We start from the raw sequence: 8,195 nt of genomic DNA, 5'->3' as shown, positions 1-8,195 counted from the left end.
CTGTGTAATAACTGGAAAAAGTGTGTCTAAAAATAAGATGTCTGCAATTATTTGAATTAAAAAAGTCAAAGACAAATATTTATTTTTGACAAGTGAAAACAAATGTAGAATAGCAAAATAAGACAAGAGAAGAATTTTATTAACAACAAAAATCCAGCAAGGATGTTTCTGCTTTCCCACATATCACTTTTAACAGATACACATTCCAAAATCCTTCACAATTTGTTTGGTATAAATATTAATTTAGTAGAAGTCTTCGGCTTTATATCTATTGAACCATGTTTCAGAGAGTGCTATTACCTCAAACCTGCTCGTCATCCTATTAAGATGATCCTTCAGTTAATGGAAATTAGTGTGACTGCTTCTAATGTTAAAGTGAATATTTGACAGTTTCTTGTAGATTAACGGCTGAATCAGTTTGAGAATTAATTTCAACCTCAGAAAAGTATTTGCAGTTGTCATTAACTTAGTTACAGAAATGGATATCTGGGTCCATGTGTCATGAGACGCCCCTTCCTCTGGCAGAAGGCAGGTTTGCCAGGTAGTTGAGCTGATTCATCTCACCTGTTGTAGCCTAATTAGCAGGTGCTGCTCTGCTGCTCGGTGCCATAAAGTCGCTTTTGCATCTACAGCCAGAGTGGGAGTTCCCTGTTTTTCCTTTCCAAAACTTTGCTGCTGTGGTTTTGTGCGTTGCATTTATGGCCTCTCTGGTGAAAATGTATTTAAGTGACTTTGGATCTTAGGCCCTTGGATGATTTTCTGTAGTGATGGGGAGATGAAGCTTCATGAAGCATTAAAGCCTTTCATCCTATTGGTTCACTCCAGTGCAATGCTTCAGAATTTTTTCTAGGAGGTCATCTATTGGATGCAAAAGTATCAGCTGAATTTGAAGTATGATGGACAGATGTTTTCCGCTCATCTTCGTGTCAGATTTTCACCTTTGATGTAATATTTGTCTTTCCAGCAGATCTGGTATAATTGTTACAGCTTAAAATAAGTCATTCAAATCAGCGCTTGTATCCCCCACTTTCTCATCTCTCTTCCCTTTACTCTCTTCCACCCCCCCCCTCTCGAATTCTTCCCCTCTCCCTCCCCACACACACTAAATGTGACAAATAAATAAAAAATAATACAACAAAAAGGGGTTTATACTAATTTACAATCTGGTTTCTCAAAGTTATATAACCTCTTTTTGTGTTAGTAAAACCTGTCCAACACAAATGGCCTTCAGCTCTAATCTGTTTGCTCAGCTGTTGGACAGAACAAGTTTAAAAAGAGAAAAAGAAAAAAAATGAAGTATGGCATTTTACAGAAAGCATGTGAATAAACATGTTAGCAAAATAAAGGAGTCTACAAAACATCTACATTGCTGTATACTTCCTTTGTGTGTGTTTGTTTATATTGATACAAATGAATAACTGAACTTTTTTTTTTCACAAAGAAAAATTAGGAAATCATGAATATGATCCTTTACAGTGAGGTCAGGGCAGTGATGGATTTGGATTTTATAGGTGTTGGTGCTGAACCGGTACTTCTAAGGTTGGGGGGCTGGGGAGTGGGGTGGAGGATGTCACCCCATCTTTAAAATAATTTGCTTGTTTTATGTTATCTTGCTGTACAGAACTTTTTTTTACCAAGTATGAAAATCAATAAAGACATTAAACAGTTCTGGAATCTGTGTTTACAAAATGAAAAAAAAAAAAAAAAAACAAGAATTTTCTCCAAAAACATTCAAGTGTGACAGAGCAGTATGACAGGGTGAAGGAGAGCGCAGAACTGAGCCTAAGATTTCATTCTTTCTGACAGTCAGTGCAGCTCTGAATTTTTGTTTATGTTCGCACATATTGAGCAGATGTTTAACTCAGTTTCACTTGTTTCTGGTTTATTGATGTGGTTGTGGTTGATTTGATGCTCTGGCTGACTGCAACACTCCTGAATGACAGGTTTAGACTCCCTGAAGAGCTACTCTAGCAACAAAGCAGTCGGTTTCAGATCAGGACGGAATCTGAGAGAAACTTCTTTTCTTTTGTTTTTTCCGAGTTCTCTGTCAAAATCAGGTTTCATCCTCAAACCTAAATTAAATAAAGAGATTTCATTATTATTATACTGTAGTTCTGTATTTGTCTCTGTGAAAGTATTATGTCTAGTCTGAAAAAAGCAAGATGTCCTAAAGGGGAGGAAAAGCTGTGAGAGTACAGGAATACCACTGGGCTCTCCTCAAGCCTCCGTTCCAGCCTCACAGCCAGCCTCTGCTCCTCCACCAGCAAACACACCCAGCCATGTACCCAGGCAGACTCTCTTGCTCTGGGAAACATCTGCATTTGGTTCTCTTGCCTAAATTCAAGCTGGTCTTTGATTTCTTTCCATGGTGTTTGTGGCCATAGCTGTGTATGCATTCTCAGTTAAACAGTTTATTCGCCATTAAATGATAGTTGGTTGAACAAAAGGCTGAACAGGATTGAAGGTTCTTCTGTTTTGGGAGAAAAAAACAGCAAGAAAAGAGCAGAATTTCCTTTCTGTTAAAGTGTATTAATGTGAGGAGGTCATTTGTCTCTTTTTGTTGTGTAATTTTGTTTACAATGGAATGTAAAGGTTAGAATTGTGTCTTGTGATCTCTTCTTTCTCTTTCGGCTTTTCCCATCAGGGGTCGCCACAGCGAATCATCCTTTTCCACCTCACTCTATCATGAACATCTTCTACCCTAACGTTAGCCAACTTCATGTCCTCTGTTAAGACATCCATATATCTCCTCTTTGGCCGTCCTCTTGCCCTCCGGCCAGGCAGCTCCATCTCCAACATCCTTCTACCAATATATCCACTATCCCTCCTCTGAACATGTCCAAACCATCTCAGTCTGGCTTCTCTGACTTTGTCGCTAACACAGGCAACATGGGCCGTCCCTCTGATGTACTCGTTCCTTATCCTGTCTAACCTGGTCACTCCTAAGGAGAACCTCAACATCTTCATCTCTGCTACCTCCATCTCAGCCTCTTGTCTCTGTCTCACTGCTACCGTCTCTAACCCATAGAGCAGAGCTGGTCTCACCACTGTCTTGTACACCTTTCCTTTGAGTCTTGCTGGCACTCTTCTGTCACACAACACTCCTGACACTTTCCTCCAACCGCTCCAACCTGCCTGCACTCGCCTCTTCACCTCTTTTCCACAATCCCCATCACACTGAACTGTTGACCCCAAGTACTTAAACTCCTGCACCTTCTTCACCTCAGTCCCCTGTAACCTAACGCTTCTACCTTGATCCCTCTCGTTCAGACACATGTATTCTCTCTTACTACGACTGACCTTCATACCTCTTCTTTCCAGAGCAAACCTCCACCTCTCTAGCTGTTCCTCCACCTGCTCTCTACTCTCACTGCAAATTACAATGTCATCCGCAAACATCATTGTCCAGGGAGATTCCTGTCTTACCTCGTCTGTCAGCCTGTCCATCAGCATAGCAAACAAAAAAGGACTCAAAGCTGATCCTTGGTGTAGTCCCACCTCCACCTTGAACTCCTCTGTCTGACCTACAGCACATCTCACCACTGTCATACTTCTCTCATACATGTCCTGAACTACTCTGACATACTTCTCTGCCACTCCAGACGACCTCATACAGTACCACAGCTCCTCCCTCGGCACCCTGTCATACGCCTTCTCTAAATCTACGAACACACAATGCAGCTCCTTCTGACCTTCTCTGTACTTTTCCATCAACATTCTCAAAGCAAAAATGGCATCAGTGGTGCTCTTACGGGGCATGAAACCATACTGCTGCTCACAAATCTCCACCTTCTTCCTAAGCCTGGCTTCCACTACTCTTTCCCACAGCTTCATTGTGTGGCTCATCAACTTTATTCCTCTATAGTTGCTGCAGTTCTGCATGTCACCCTTGTTCTTAAAGATCGGGACCAGAACGCTTCTCCTCCATTCCTCAGGCATCTTCTCACTCTCTAAAATCCTATTGAACAACCTTGTTAGAAATTCCACTGCTGTCTCTCCTAGGCACTTCCATACCTCCACAGGTACGTCATCAGGACCGACGGCCTTTCCGCTCTTCATCCTTTTCAGAGCCTTCCTAACCTCATCCTTTCCAATCTCTGCTACTTCCTGCTCCACAACAACCACATCTTCCTCCCTTCTTTCCCTGTCATTTTCCTCGTTCATCAGCTCCTCAAAATACTCCTTCCATCTTTTCTGTACACTCTCTTGGGTTGTTAGCACCTTTCCCTCTCTGTCCTTAATCACCCTTATCTGTTGCACGTCCTTCCCATCTCTGTCTCTCTGTCTGGCTAGTCTGTACAAGTCCTTCTCTCCTTCCTTTGTGTCTAACCTGTCATATAGCTCATCGTAAGCTTTCTGTTTGGCCTTTGCCACCTCTCTCTTCACTCTACGCTGCGCTTCCTTGTACTCCTGTCTACCTTCCTCAGTCCTTTCTACATCCCACTTCCTTTTAGCCAACCTCTTCCTCTGGACGCATTCCTGTACTTCCTCATTCCACCACCAAGTCTCTTTACCGTCTTTCCTCTTTCCAGATGACACACCTAGCACCTTCCTACCTGTTTCCCTGATAATCTCTGCTGTAGTTTCCCAGTCCTCTGGAAGCTCATCCTGACCACCCAGGACCTGCCTCAACTTCTGCCTAAATTCCTCACAAGTTTCTTCATTCTGTAGCTTCCACCACTTGGTCTTCTTTTCTGTTTTCCCTCTCTTCTTCTTCCTGACCTCCAGAGTCATTTTACACACCACCATGCGGTGCTGTCTGGCTACACTCTCTCCTACCACCACTTTGCAGTCATTAACCTCTCTCAAATGACCTCGTCTACATAGGATGTAGTCCACCTGAGTACTCCTACCTCCACTTCTGTATGTCACTCTATGTTCCTCTCTCTTCTGGAAGTAAGTGTTGACTACAGCCATTTCCATCCTCTTCACAAAGTCCACCACCATCTGTCCCTCCAGATTCCTTTCCTTCACACCAAACCTGCCCATCACCTCCTCATCACCTCTGTTGCCCTCACCAACATGCCCATTAAAGTCTGCTCCAATAACAACTCTCTCTCCTCTGGGAAAACTCTCTATGACCTCATCCAACTCACTCCAGAATCTCTCCTTCACTTCTAACTCACAGCCAACCTGTGGCGCATACCCACTGACTACATTCACCATCACCCCTTCAATTTCTAACTTTAGGCTCATCATCCTGTCTGAGACTCTTTTCACCTCTAGAACCCCGTTTACAAACTCCCCCTTCAGAATCACTCCTACCCCGTTTCTCTTCCTATCAACACCATGATAGAACAGTTTGTATCCTCCTCCAATACTACGTGCCTTGCTGCCCTTCCACCTTGTCTCCTGCACACACAGTACATCTACCTTCCTTCTCTCCATCATGTCTGCCAGCTCTCTGCCTTTCCCTGTCATTGTGCCAACGTTAAGAGTCCCTATTCTCAAACCTATGTTCCTGCCTTTTCCCTTCTCTCTCTGGCCACGGACCCTTCTGCCTCCCCTCTTTCTTCCACCAACAGTAGTCAAATTTCCACCGACACCCTGTAGGTTAACAGCATCGGTGGCGGTCGTTGTTGACCCGGGCCTCGACCGATCCGGTATGTCTAAAGTGTTGTGGATGATTCGCATGGTTATTTTGGCAATTTTTACGCCGGATGCCCTTCCTGACGCAACCCTCTCTATTTATCCGGGCTTGGGACCGGCACAGAGGTAACTGGCTTGCAACCCCTGTGGCTAGATTAATTGTGTCTTGTGATCTAAAACCTGGAAAAGGTTTTTGATCTTTATAGGACTTAAAATCCTTTTAAAGACAGAGTTTTAGCAACAGGAGTTAGAACAATATTTTACCCACGATCAGTACAGCTGTAGTCACAACTGCCCTTAACCCTTTATAGGGCAAGTGACTGTTTTTGGTAATTTCCACACCTGTTACTTATCACGCCCTTCCCCCGTCTCAGTGAGTTCAAGAGTCATGGGATCTTTACCCATGACTCAGCAAAGATCATTCTACATTATAGGTTACTCAATTGTGCAACTTGACCAATCAGCACAGAGCAGGGTCACATCAAATTTCCCTTTCTCTGCAAAATCAGAAAAAGTTGCTTTTGCAGCTCAGTTCACTGGACATTTTCAAAGGAATCGTCAAAACTAACCATGGTAAGTTGATGAAACTCATACATTTTATTGTTGAATACTTGTCTTAAGTGTTGACATATAAGTTGTTTGCGGAGAATTTATTGAAATGAGTGAAAATACGGCATGAAAAATGCAGGCACCATATTTGATCATACGCCCTATTCACTAAAAACAAAATTTTACTTGGTATGTCTGTTTTTGGACATATGCCCTATGCATCTAACAAACCATATTAGTGCATTTTCTTTACAAATAAAGAAATACAACTTAGAATATTATGTTTTAATGTTGCCAAATGTTTTATATCACTATACAGTGATTCAGGGAGAATTTAAACACTGTTTTTAGTTTATGAATAGTTATAAAGAGTGATTGTTGTCAGTTTATGATGTTATGAAAGTTGTTTTATTGCATGTGTTTAATTTTAAGTTTCCATCAATTTTTTATGGCAAGAGGAGGGAGACTGCTGTTGTGCCAGTCCACCCTGACATTAGTGATGTTGATGAGGATCAAGATGATGATGTGTCAGACCCCGACTTCGCCCCACCCACCAACAACCAGGACATTCCCAGACCCTCACACACAGTTGTGTGAGGGTCTATTCAACACTTTTGTTATTAGCACTTTTTGTTATTATCACGTTTATGTTCTAAAAGTGATGTTCAAATGTTCAAATACATAATATGTGTTTTTCTTATATGTATATATATATGTATACTTATTGGAATTTGTTTTCCCACTCACGGGCAAGTGACCAAATATGGTAACTTCATTGGCATTGATTTTCTACATGAAAATAAAAAAAATTGAAAAATGTCCCCAATGATATGAAGTCTTGTCATGTTCTCCAATAACACTCTAAGGTTGAATTTTTGAATTTTAGAGTATTTCAATGAGTGCCCTATAAAGGGTTAAGGGTGGATACAGGTTGTCTGCGGATGAAAAATGGGAAAACCTGTGCAGCCACGGAGGTGGTCCGTACAAACTTTTTAAATGGTAAACCGCCCGATGAGCCTGTAAGGCGAAAATGTTCATGCAAATGTTTTCTACGGGAGTGCTGCAGGTTTCCAGTTGTAGTAAAAAGGTACAAAACACACAAGGGTAAGTAAGGGGAAAGTGGGGGAGATGCAGATGTATTGTACAGATTTTTCTTTTTTTTCAACCCGCTCTATGAATTTACACTAGATTATTAATTATGTATTCGAACATTTCTTATTTCAATGTTTTATTGTTTATTTGTTCATTGCTTTTATGTTTACTTTTTAATTCTCTTTTTAATTTTTATTTCTGGTGCTTCCTTGGTTGGATCCTCTCCCTCTGGGTCAGCTGCTGCAGCTCTATATTGGGACCTGCAACTCTACTTCGCTGTGGTGGAGCCGTTGCCCGCCTGTGATGCTGCATTTGGCTGGATATGCAGCTATTCTCAGAGAGGGGGTCCCAAATATTAGCGTTTCCAATAACAACATTTTTTTTCATGCTCAGCCTGTTTCCCATTGTCTATCCCCATCACTTAGGGCACATGTGTCAAACTCAAGGCCCGGGGGCCAAATGTGGCCCTCCATGTCATTTTATGTGGCCCGCGAGAGCATAAAAGTTTTTAATTTCTTAAAATAAAATAAAAAATTGATGTGTATTTATTCATCTCTAGGGGGAATTGGACTTGAATTATGGGATTGGGCGTCTATGTATTAGGACTTAAACTCTGTCCATATAACCTAACCTGACAGAATCAAATGCAAAAAGATTTATGCTGGAGTAACAAGCAAACATATGCTTTCTATGTAACTGTAATTGTCACTTTAAAAAGTTAGAATAAATAAATAATGACTTATTTATCATTAAGGAGTAGTTACATTTATTTTTCATTACTTTTACTTACATGTATAAGTTATATCTGGCCCTTCGAGGACAACCACTATGCTGATGTGGCCCTCAGTGAAAATGAGTTTGACACCCCTGACTTAGGGGGTGGGAGGTCTGGGAAGGGGGCTCTATTTTAATTTTTGTGCTTGTTTTTGTATTATTTGTCTTGTTTTATCTTAATGTAAAGCCCT

General features: G+C 41.5%; 1 long non-coding RNA gene across 1 annotated transcript; it reads left to right on the top strand.

Moving 5' to 3' along the window:
* The first annotated feature begins 5,775 nt into the window (after positions 1-5,775).
* On the top strand, positions 5,776-6,958 carry LOC111947317. The gene is made up of 2 exons (XR_002873121.1): positions 5,776-6,162; positions 6,571-6,958. It is a non-coding gene; the product is annotated as an uncharacterized LOC111947317 (long non-coding RNA).
* Positions 6,959-8,195: the final 1,237 nt, after the last annotated feature.

This window comes from Oryzias latipes, chromosome 4 (genome assembly GCF_002234675.1).
Source record: "Oryzias latipes chromosome 4, ASM223467v1".
NCBI lineage: Eukaryota > Metazoa > Chordata > Actinopteri > Beloniformes > Adrianichthyidae > Oryzias > Oryzias latipes.
The sequence above is the reverse complement of the archived record's forward strand: the minus strand, read 5'-3'. Positions and strand labels throughout refer to the sequence as shown.